Source organism: Cynara cardunculus, assembly GCF_001531365.2.
Source record: "Cynara cardunculus var. scolymus isolate 2C chromosome LG 3, CcrdV1, whole genome shotgun sequence".
Classification (NCBI taxonomy): domain Eukaryota; kingdom Viridiplantae; phylum Streptophyta; class Magnoliopsida; order Asterales; family Asteraceae; genus Cynara; species Cynara cardunculus.
The window spans coordinates 31,320,849-31,334,539 of NC_037530.1; positions in this window are offsets into that span (position 1 = coordinate 31,320,849).

A 13,691-nucleotide genomic window follows, 5' to 3' on the forward strand; every position below is an offset into this window, starting at 1 on the left:
AATATAACTTTTTCTAGACTTTTTGACTTTTGATTTTTCATTTTGATAAATTTGTTGGAGATGCTCTAATATATTCCAACAGATAATAGAAGACAAGAAATCATTCTGGTTCTTGGATACAATTAAATAACTCTCCAAAATGATTTGCTATGCAAGAGAAATTAGTTTTTGTTTTCCATAACAATAATAGTCTTTGAAATTAAATGTATATGAGAGAGATAATATTTTATGAAAAATATTAAATATTTTAATAATATAATTAATATTGTAATCTTAAAAATGGTGAAGTTGTAGAGATGAATATTACTTAATGGATTCCAAAATGATAATGGAAGAGAAGAAATCTGGTTCTTGGATACAATTAAATAACTCTCCAAAAATGTTTTCCTATGAAAGAAAAATTTAATTTTTGTTTTTCCTACCAATAAGAGTTTTTGAATTAAATGTATAGGAGAGAGAAATAACATTTTATAAAGAGTATTAAATATTTTAATAATATTGTAATCTTCAAAATGGAGAAGTTGAAGATGAATATAATTTAATATATACTATATTATAAAGTATTTGGCATAAACTTTTAAAAACCATTTTTATGCATGAAATATTGCTTATTGATGCATATTATTTAAAATTCAAGATTACAAGTAAAATGTGTGTAAGTATAATTTATTAAAACTTAATGTTTGAATTTTGTAACTAAATGCAGATAAACCTAATCAAAATTGGATACTGGAAAATTTATCATTTTAAATATAAAAAATCTAAAATATAATAATTATTTAACAGAATACTTAATTATTATTTTTATAAAAAATTATATTATTAAATCAAAAATATATTACTTTGTTATTAAATTTAAATTAAATTATAATTAAAAAATTGGTAAAGAAATTACAAAAAAAAAACTAGAGCTTTTATATTTTTTTTCAAATTTATATTTTATTAAAAAATAAAAACATTATCGATTTCTCAAACCACATGAAACCGTATTATAACATTTATAAAAACAAAGAATAAAACGAAACATTAAAATCGAAATATATCTCACCAGCAAATCTAATGAAACTATGAAACTTACCAAAGAGCATCTTCAAGAGATTCTCTAGACCAGAGAAAATGGAGGATTTATTTTCTATTTTACTTCAACAGATTCTCTATATTGTTCTCTAAAATAAAGAAAGCAAGACAAAACTTTAAGTTTAGAGAATTTTTTTAAACTTGATAATGGAAAAAGAAATGATTTTTTTTATTCATCAGCACCAATGCACCAGTGACGATAAGTTATTATTATTTTATATAGTTTTGTTTATAAAGAGCATTAGATGATAAAATTATATAATGATTTAGGAATATAATTAATGTTGACGTCTCTAAAATAAAAAATCTATTGGAATTAAATGTAATTCGTCTTAAAGATTGTCAGTTTTGGTCACTATTTTAGAGATAAATTATAAAGAATCTGTTGAAGACGCTATTTTTTCAGAAATACTGAGTGGATATTGTGATTTACTGAAATAACAAAGTCACAGGCATGTAAAACGATCAACTACGATTCAATTTACAACATAATTTCTAAAATGCCATATTACACTTTAGAAATTACGCTTTACTACAATTGATTTCTCACCAATTTTTGAAATGATACATCATCGTAAAACCTATATTTTAATAATACAACAAAACTACAATTAATCGTATTCACTATACTTTAATATGGAGTAATTAAAATTATGATTAAATCCATGAAATAACAACCTATTTTTGTATAAAAAAAAAATTATTATAGCATTCTACTTTTGTTTTTCTTTATTACAACAATGTACTTTCAAATTATTTTTTATTAAGGCATCGTACTTTAAAATTTTACCCATAATAACAATGGCTAACCTGTTACCTTTTAAACCGGTTAATCCCTTGACTTTTTTTGCTTATGTGGCTTTAGTAAGGTGATGTGGATGACATATCATTTTGATGATTTATCTATAATAAAATTAAAAACCTACTTCAAATTATTATTAATGATTTTCATTTTTCATTGCTATAATCTAAAAAAACATTTAATATTTTTTGACTTTTTTTATTAAGTTGCATGCAAATTAAATATTCTAGAGTAAAATATTTCTTAAATAAATATGAAACATTATTTTCGAGATATGTTTTGTTTGTAAAAAAGATAACACTTCTTATTATATGTTGTTCAAATAAACACATATTTTTTAAAGTTCTCTTTAAAATGTTAACGAAATAAATTGTGATCTACAATTTTTTTAATATTGTTATAYTAATAAATAATTCAAAAAAATCTAATTAATTTAATATATGTATACGCCAAGTAAAAGTTTTTGAACAAATATAATATATTTTTTAAGAGATAATATTTTTTGGTAAAAGATGAACAATTCTTATTTTCTTTTTTTCAAAAAACACATATTATTTTAAAAATATTAACGAGATAAATTGTGTTCTACTAGTTTTATTGATATTGGTATATTAATCAATAATTTAAAAAAATTAATTTATTTAATATATTTATTAAATAACATGTAAAATATCTAAATATGAAAATTAAAAATACAATGTTTAATAAGAACTAATAGATGTTATAATAAAATAATTCTGAAAGTATAATAATGTAGTAAGAAAGTCACATCACTGTAGTATATGTGGACAGCTTACGTGGACAATGAGGTGGCATGGAAACCTGGTATAATGGGAAAATTTAAATCAAAAAATTATCGAATGTTATAATGGGTAAATTTTCAAAGTACAATGTCATAATAAAAATAGTTTGAAAGTACATTGATGTAATAAGAAAAACTTGAAATATAATATTATAATAAAAAAAAATTATAAAAATAGATTGTTATTTTATGCATTATATCCTTAAAATTATTATTATAAAGTGAAATTATTAATTCAAGAAAATATTTATTTTGATTTATAAAATGTTTTGATTCATTAAATAAATGTTCCTATTTATGAATTAAGAAGTTGAAGTAATTTTTAGTGTTTCATATAGTTTATTTATTCTATTTATGTATATTTAATTTGTTAATACAAAACAAAAAACTATATATTAAATTAAAAACACATTGTTTATTGAATATTAAAATATTAAATTAAATGCAAGGCAAAAACGTTACATTAATTGTCATTTTATTCTATATTGTTGCTTTTGGATATAGTTTCGTACTAAAAAAGAATGGTATGAGAAATTTGAGATGGAATTATTTAATATCGTCTATATCATCTAGTTGATGAATATCAACTTGACTTTCATCTTCGATGATCAGGTGGTACATTATTAATTACTAGAAGGGTACCCGTGCAATGCATCGAGACACATCCCGATTTTAACATTTTATTTTATTCTTTATCTACATCGATATAATAAGGTTTTATGTTGTTCTGAAAATACGATAATATTTTTATTTTTGAATAAAATATCATAAAAATTTGAAAAAAACTATATCGATATTAATATCAAATTAACTATTTAAAAGTTTTTGTTTTGTATAATTTTTTTAATTCAAATTTTTTATTATAATTTAATATAACGTAACGAAGTAATTTAATTTAGGTTTAATTATATAATTCTTTATAAAGATAATAATTAAGTATTATGTTAAAACTTAATGATTATTCTAATTATATTTTAGATTTTTTATATTTAAAATGAGATGTTTATCTTGTATTTGATTATGTTTATCTGGAGATAGTTACGCAAATTAAAAAATGGAGCTTTAACAAGTTGTACTTACACACAATTTACTTGTGATATTGAATTTTAAGTAATATGCATCAATAAACAGTATTTCGTGGATGAAAAATGGTTTTTAAGAGTTTTTGTCAAATGCTCTATAATATAGTATAAGTACATGTTCTCATTATTTCTCCAATTATATTTTTGTACCACACACGAGCTTGCCAACAAATTACAGGACCAGGATGGCCCATTTTTAAACGAACAATGATGTAATTTTATTATGTAATATATGTTATTTATATTAATATTAATTACATTTGGCATGTTATAATATTCATTAATATATTAATGTTAAATTTATAAAAAAAATTATGTATAATGTTAAATTTATAATCTAATAAATAAAAATATATACCAATATTATTAATGATCAAACTATTTGTATTTTTTTATAACGAAAATCTCATTTAATAAATTATTCATAAATTTATATATACATATTTCACGAAAGATCAAAAAGAATGACACCATATTAACAATTATCAAAAATCAATTTCTTATTAAGAAATTATACCTCAATATTCCTTATATTATTCACCGTCACATCAACAAAAATATTGACTTGACATTAGCAATTATACCAAAACTCAATATCTCATTAAGAAATTATGCTCACAACAACCGTTATTTCTAATACAAAAGTGTGGTGGTCGTGGAATGGTAATGACTAACACAGCAAGTATTTGTAGATGGGGGTTGATTACAAAAGTAGTAGATTTCACTATTTCATTATGTATGTTTATTAGAAACAAAAATTTACAGATCTATTACAGAAGGTGGGAAGGTAAAAACATGATCCTAAATAATTTAGCGGGTGCGAAATTTGCTAAATACTGAAAGAGTAATAGAAGAATGTACTCTTTTCATATCTGAAGAACTAAGATACTTCTACAGATTGTTGACATTGATTTTTTCTAAGAAACTATGATAGGTAATTCTTTCAAAATGGGTTAGTTTCAAAATTTGACAATGATGACCTTTTTTATACCCACCATTGCATTAAATGTTATCTTCCAATTTTATCGAGTGTCTTCATCTGATTTGTTGATCAGTGCATCATTGTACTCATCATTTCATCCTTTTAATATTGAAGTACACGTTTGTTAACATAATGGATCTTTCTATATGTATAGGAAACAGTAAATAAAGTATGGTACTAATAGAATAGTAATTTTGAACTTACTTTATTTTGACATGTTAAGTACATTGCCATACAGGACAAGAGTTCGTAGAGTTGGTGAGTCGAATTTATGGTTAAGTTTGTACTCAAAAACCGGTTTCCTAGATACAGTATTTGTTAGACTATTTTTGACTTTATCTCCTACTGATCTTAAATTGGATAGATTTACAATCCGTTTTGGTGACTATCTATGCTTCCCTTCAACTAGTCTTTTATATCGTTGAAGATTTTTTTCTCCTGGACCAATACAGTTAATAAAAAGTCTTTTACAAGAAAAATCCTATCTCTAAATTTTCTCTCTGAAACATAAGTTATAACTCGATTCCAACAAGACTCTGTTTTATGAAGTATTAGATTCAGATCCTCTTAACTTTTCGATTTCCAAATCAATATGATTAATCTATCCAATTGTAAATCCAGATATTGAGTCCAATTTACAAATCTTGATTGTCTTGTTATCCGGTAGAAGACAATTAAATTTAAGAATATTTTCAAGTGTTAGATCGGATGTGTTTGAGTTATTACTACATTTAAAAAGTTGAGACACACAATGTCCCCGATTTCTTAATAATATAAATAAATAGATTTCAGAACATTTGGAAAAAAAAATGAGACCAAAAGTCATAATATAAAATACATTTGTACTCATAAATTCACTGATCAATTTTTGGATTTCCTTTTCCTTTTTCTTTTTGTTCTGTTATGTTTTTAATTTTTAAAGGCTTTTTAATTCCTTTCCTTTTCTTTTTATTTTGTATCCCTTTTCTTTTTTCTTTTTCTTTTTTTGGATTACATAAGAAACAATACAAGATGGTGCAGACATAACATATCGAAAAATGTAGACTTTCATTTATTCTAAGCATTACAGTTAAAAAATACCAAGTAAATTTACAAAGTTATGGATTTAGAATTTTGAGCTCCATCTGTGCACTTTCCATTTTCTTTGGTGGTAGCATCTTGAGAGAGTCCAGCTCAACAATCCTTGCTTTCCAAAGAGCATCCTTCTTCACTTTCTTTTCTGCAAGTTCATCTTCATAACTCATCTTTCCTGTTCCTTTATTCACCAAGTTCAAATCAGGAATCAAATGATGGTCTTTTGGCTCCCTTCACTCGAATGATGGTATTCTACTACTTGCTTCCCTTCAACTATATCCTCCTGTTTATCCTCTTTTTCTTTATTTGAGCTATTAGAGTTATTAGAGTTGGATTTCTCCCCCTCAGTAGCTCTAGATGAAGAAAGAAGTATCTAGGTGGAAATCAAATGAAGGGATATGTTAATTTTTTTCATGATGTTATTCAATTTAATCATTCTTGCACGATTCTCAAGTGTGAAAGAAAGAGGATGAGAGAAGGTCAAAACATCTTGAAACAGCATGTAGACCATGTTGGCCTGGGAATTGACCTTGGAATGAAGTTGTTCACACAACAAGAAGTAAAATGATGACAAGTCCAAAAACATGATATTGGCTAATCTATTATGAGGCTCAAGTTACTTTAAGCTGACCTGAAGGGAACTGACACATGCACTAGATCTTTATGGGGAGTCAATTACCTATATCATGCTACTCAAAAATCTTATGACAACATATCTCATTTCTAGGCATGCTGAAAATTCGGTTTACAATTGAATGAAAGTGAATCATTCAAGTTTTTTTTATCATAGTTGGGCATATCCCTACCTGTCTCTTATCACCAAAGAATGCCTTGGTGGAATCCCAATAGAGAATATTGTTGGATCAAAATCTACACAATATATCATATCACTTTTATTGAGACAAAATCAGTAACATTCTTCACAAGATGTCTTAACAAAGATATAATGGTTACAACCCTTTATAGAAACGACACAAACTTTTGGGAGTTGACATTTAATTAACTGTCAATCGTATTAACTAATATTAATTAACTTCTAATTAACTGCAAGAATTTGCATCACTTAACCAACCTAACCTTACTAGCTTATAATTCAACACACCCCCTTAAGCTAGTAAAGATAAGACTTCCAACCTTTCTTTCATCACCTTAAAGCTTTCAAGTTGAAGTGCCTTTGTGAAGCAGTCTTCTAGTTGATCTTTTGTTCCACATAACTCTATCCTCAATTCATCATTTTCCACCAACTCACGAATTAAATGGAACTTGATTCTTATGTGTTTATTTTTTCCATGGAACACATGATTTTTAGTTAGAGTTATAGCTAACTTATTATCACAGTATATGGTAGTAGGACTATCTTGTGCATGTTCAAGTTCTTCCAAAATTGATCTTAACCACAAAGCTTAGCAACTAACAATTGATGGGAACATATACTTTGCCTCAGCAGAAGATAGTGCCACCACCCTTTGTTCTTTTTATTGCCAAGACATAGCCCCAGATCCCATACTCAAGATGTATCATGTTGTGCTTCTTCCATCATCCAAATAGCCACCAAAATCACATTCACTATATCCAATCATACTAAAATTCCTTACCTTATAGTAGATAATCCCATGATCTAAGGTACCTTGAACATATTTAAGGATCCTTTTTCCTGCTTCCCCAGTGACATGTCTTGGGAGTATCCATAAACCTGCTAATAATACTTATAGAAAAAGCCATGTCTGGCTTGGTAGCAGTCAAGTACATGAGACTTCCAACCAAACTTTTGTAGAGACTAGGGTCCACCTCTACCTCTCTATTATCCTTTGATAATATAAACCAAAATCCATAGGTGTACTAATAGGATTGGATTGTCCCATGTTAAATTCGTCCAACAAGTTTTGTGCATACCTTTGTTGTGATATTTTGATCAGTTCTTCCTCTTGTTTTACCTCAATCCCCAAGAAATAGTGTAAAATCCAATGTCAGTCATATCAAATTATTTCTTCATTGCATCTTGAAATTATCAATCATCCTTTGTGAAATCCTTGTGAATACTAAGTCATCCACATAAATGCATACAATAAGTATCATAACTCAGATTTTTTTAGTGAACAAAGTATGCTCTTATAGACATTTTTTGAAGCCTTTTGACAAGAAGTATCCCTCTATTCTACTATACCAAGCATGTGGTCTTGTTTCAGTCCATATAGGCCCTTTCTTAAGTGGCAAACCTTGTGTTCTTATCCCATTTTGATGTATCCTTCAGGGTGTTCAATGTAAACATCTTCTTCCAAGCTTCGATTCAAGAAAGCTGATTTTACATCCATTTGGTGTAGCCTACAATTGTGTTGAGCAGCAATTGCAAGCACTAATCTTATTGTTTCCAATCTGATCACAAGGTAAAAGACTTCTTGATAATCTATGCCATACTTTTGTTTATATTCCTTTACCACTAATCTTGCCTTATACCTATCAACCTCCCCCTTTTCATTTGACTTACTTTTGTAAATCCATTTTACTCCAATGGGTTTGTGGTTCTTTGGAAGATTAACTAATCCTAGGTGTTATTTTTCATAATAGCTTCTCTCTCCTAGCATCCCTCCATCTTTCATCTTGACAAGCTTCTTCATACGATAAAGGATCTGCATGAGAAAATAATGCAAAGTATGCCACATCATCTAAGTATATCACTCTTGGTGTTGTCATCAATGTTTCTCAAGCTTCTAAAACCTCTCTTTGTTAGACTTTCTAATGAGGATGTTGAATTTGTTGACTCTTGAACATCTTGATCATTCATAGGACTTGAAGCAGCAGTTTTTGTAGTAGGAGTCAAGTTATGATCATCTTGATCAACCTTTGTTTAATTTTGTGTCTCAATCTCATTGGTGATGTGAGTAGTGTGTCCATCATCTTGTAGTGAGCCATTCCAAGCCTTATTTTCCTCAAATACTACATCCCTACTAATTACGGTCTTTCTAGTTACTGGATTAAGAAGCTTGTATGCCTTTGATTTTTCACTATAACCAACAAAGATGGTTTTTTCTAACTTATCCTCTAACTTGCTTCTTTTTTGATCTGGTATGTGTGAGTATGCAATACAACCAAAAGTTTTTAATTTAGCAACAATGGGCTTATAGCTACTCCATGCTTCTTGGGGTGTCTTATTGGATAAGCTCTTAGTTGATGTCATGTTCATTAGGTAACAGGCACATGCAACTGTTTTTGCCCAAAAGCAATTATCCAAGTTTTTTACTTTTCATCACGCTTCTTGCTTTCTTTATAATGGTTCTATTTTTCTTTTCTGCTACCCCATTATGTTGGGGAGTGTATCTAGTGATCATTTGATGGTGTATGCCATTTTCTTTCAAAAAAATCTAAGAAATAAGTGGAGTTATACTCCTCAGCCCCATCAGATCTAAGGGCTTTCAGTTGATGACCACTTTGTTTTTCAACATATAATATAAACATCTTAAAAGTATTGAAAACTTCTGACTTTTCTTTTATGAAATATACCCATATTTTTATGCTGAAATCATCTATAAAAGTTAATAAGTACCTCTTTCCTCAAATGGAAGGGGTCATCATCGGTCCACACACATTTGTGTGGATGAGTTCCAGTGATTTTGTGGTTCTATAAGCTTTTTCTTAAGGGAAAGACTCCCTTGCTTGTTTTCCAAGCATGCAACCTTCACAAACCTCCTCTATAAAACTGTTGATATTGGTCATTCCCTTTACCAAATTATGCCTCAAAAGACTATATCAAGTAAATCATGCAAGTATGCATGGCTTACAAGTATCGTCCAAATCAAGTAATAATGGTAAGTAATATCAAATATCGTTCCACAGAGATTTAAATTGCAAAGAGAGTCACAAAAGTTAACTTTAAAGTGAGATTTCAGAAAAGGGTTTTTTGGAAGCAATAAAGCTTCAGAGAGAAAATATATTTGCTAGAGTTGGTAACCAAATACTGAAATGAAACAATAATTAAAAGATAGTATGGATGCAAGATCGGATTGGATTTCAGCAACGAAGTGTAGTGGATGTTACTACTTAAATAGCTCTTTACAACACTAATGAAACGTCCTTCCAAAGAAGTGCAGATTAAACCATATGTTGGAAGTGCACTTGGTGATGCATCAATCCCAAACTAGTGCAGATTTTGCCTTTCTTTCCATATAGTTTTGCAACCCATAAGATTACTTCGACTCTTTATAGCATCTATAACACACTTAGTAAAACTATTTGCATTGTCTTAATTTTAAGTCGAACTCATCTGAATAAAATAACATGTGTCAATTTTTGTCAAAAATTACCATATTAAATATTGATACCACTTGTAAATAGTGATATAAATTGCTATTAACAAGCAATCATCGACTAACACTTGGCTTAATCTCACAACCTTCACTTACACCCACACTAAGGTATTTAGCATAGCATGACTGAATGTAAGTGCTTAAAAATAAATGAAATAAATGAAAATGATTTAATGTAAATGACGTAAAAGTAAATTCTGCAAGAAAAGTAAAGAGAAAGCTGGAAAGGTTGCTGTAGCAACTGATAGTGACGAAGAACACTTAAAAATTACTCGCAAAATGATATTAAAAAGTACCAATAACCCAAATCTTATATTGAAGCTTTGTTCCTAATGACAAAGTGATATTGTTTAAAGTGCACACACTAACCAAAATATTACCCCCATATATATACTACGAAGAGGAAGAATCAAAAGTACTAGAAGATAATAACCATTGATCATTAACCAATGGGTAATACAAAAGATGTCCTAGTACAAAAGATGCTTAAGTACAAAAGGTTAAGGTATCTTTGCAGTGGCATCTTTTATCAAAATCGCCTGCTATCAGTATTAGAAGATGTCTTTCTCCAAAATTTGACTTTTCAAAATATTCAACGGGATTGAGCCAGTTGTGCCAATATCCAGTGTCCAGTGATGCAGCAATGTATACACCTGCTACAACAATGCTTATGTCAACATTTCATTCACCAAATACATAAAACAGTACCATTCACGCATCCAAGCTCTAATGAATGTGGAACTATAAAATAAGACTAAAACACAATATAGGATTAGGAAATGTGTGAAATAAAGTGAAATAAAGTTATAATTAGGTGCTAAAGTGTATGCTTTTGCACACTTATCACCTACACTAAGTAGGTTATGTTTTAGACAGGAACAAAACATACACTAGAGATTTTCTTTTGCCCCATCTTGGTGTTAACCATGATTTTACCTATTCCTTGCACATTCAATATCTTATCATATCTAGTCCTTTTATTTTTTTTGTTTCATCTACTTGAAGAAAAATAGCTTTGTTCCCTGTCATGTGGTTGCTACAATCACTGTCAAAGTACCAATTGTCATTAAACGGAACTTCTTGAGTGTTTAAGATCATAAACATAGTATCATCTTCATTTCCATCCTCCATGTTAATGAAAGTGGATAACACTGTAATGTGAAGTATTTCTTCCTTTAAATCTTCCTTTGATTTCACTTTCTTGGTCTAAACCTTTGTTCCTCTCTTGTGTAGTAAAGGATTGTAGTTGAAAAGCTTGCTCAAATGGTGAGGAATCAAATTGCCTCATTCTGAATTCATGTTATTGTAGAGTTCCAAGAAGACTTTCAAGGGAGAGCATGATAAATCCTTTGATTCTTCTATTGCTACCACTATATATTCAACTTTCCTAGTCAAAATTCTAAATATCTTTTACACAACCCTTCTGTCGTCCATAACTTTTCCATTCAATCTCAATTGATTAAGTACCAAGATCACACGATTGTAGAATTCTTCAATGGTTTTTGAGTCCTTCATCTTAAGTCCATCAAACTCACATCTCAGTGTTTGTAACTTAACCACTTCAACTTTTCCCTCTCCACGATATGTTTTGTGAAGCATGTCCCATGCTTCCTTAGACGGATTTGTGGAAGAAATTTGTTCAAAAATGATTTCATCTACTGCCTGATAGATTTTATAAAGAGACTTCTTGTCTTTCTTCCTTATATCTCTCAATTTATTTTCATGTTCTTCTGTCAATTCGTCTATCTCAATTGGTTCATCAAAGCCTTGTTCGACAAAATCCCACATTTCTTGGGATTTAAACAGTACCTTTATCTGAATGCTCCAGTGATAATAATTTATTCCATTTAGTTTTACAAGTTGTGTGTGTAACAACTTATTTGATGTGGAAGCCAACTGTGTTCGTGGCTCTGATACCACAATGTTGGATCAGAATTTACACAATATATAATATCACTTTTATTGAGACAAATCAGTAACCTTCTTCACAAGATGTCTTCACAGAAACGACACAAACTTTCAGAAGTTGACAATTAATTAACTATCAACCATATTAACTAATATTAATTAACTGCAAGAATCTGTTTGCATCACATAACCAGCCTAACCTTATTATATAACACATTTGTACTCATAAATTCATTGATCTATTTTCGGATTTCTTTTTCCTGTTACTTTTTGTTCTTTTATGTTTTTAACTTTTAAAGGCTTTTTCTTTCCTTTTCTTTTGTTTTCCTTTTCTTTTCTTTTTTTGGATTACATAAGAAAAAATACATCATAGTGAAAACATAACATATCGAAAAATATAGACTTTCATTTATTCTAGGCATTAAAGTTAAAAAAAATACTAAGTAAAGTTTTCAAAGTTATAGATTTAGAGTGTTGAGCTCCATCTGAGCACTTTCCATTTTCATTGGTGGTTGCATTCTGAGAAAGTCCAGCTCAGCAATCCTTGTTTTCCAAAGAGCATCATTCTTTGCTTTCTTTTCTGCAAGTTCATCTTCATAGCTCATATTTCATTTTCCTTTGTTCACCAAGTTCAAATCAAGAATCAAATGATGGTCTCCTGGCTCTTCCTCACTCGAATGATGGTATTCTACTACTTGCTTCCCTTCAATTATATCATATTGTTTATCCTCCTTTTTCCTTATTTGGGCTACTAGAGTGATTAGAGTTGGATTTCTCCCCCTTAGTAGCTCTAGATGAAGAAATAAGCTTGCCAATCTAGGTGGAAATCAAATGAAGGGATATGTTAATTTTTCATGATGTTATTCAACTTAATCATTCTTGCACGATTCTCAAGTGTGAGAAATAGGATGAGAGGAGGTCAGAACATCTTGAAACTGCATGTAGACCATGTTGGCCTGGGAATTGACTCTAGAATAAAGTTGTTCACACAACAAGAAGTGAAATGTTGACCAGTCCAAAACATGATGTTGACTAATCTATTATGAGGCTCAAGCTACTCTAAACTAACCTGAAGGGCACTTACATAGGAACAAGATCTTGGTGGGGAGTCAATTACTTATATATCATGTTACTCAGAAATCTTACGACAACATATATCATTTCTAAGCATGCTTAAAATTCGGTGAGTGTATTGAATGAAAGTGGATCATTCAGGTTTTTTGTCGTAGTTGAGCATATCCCTACCTGTCTCTTGTCACCAAAGAATGCCTTGGTGGAAACCTAATAGAGAATAAACCTAATTGATCATCTCTAGTGGAATCCCTGTGCAGACTCAAGACAACCTACACTTCTTTTTCTTCTCCAACATTTTCTTAGCCAAGTGATTTCATGTGATTGCTGATCAATCAAGTTATAGAAATATAATATTATCTGGACCAATTGTAACTTCTTTATGCCTAACTCCTCGACTCTCATCTTTATATGGCATCGTCATGGCTAAAAAAGGGTAAATAGTTCCTTTCCTCATATTATGGTTATTTGGATCCTTCTATCAGAAAGGAAAATCCTAAGCCAACTTGGAAAACTATTCTTCGATTGTTTTTGCTTAATTTAGTATGGAGGGTGGCACTATTTCATTTGATCATCAAGTTGTTTCATATCC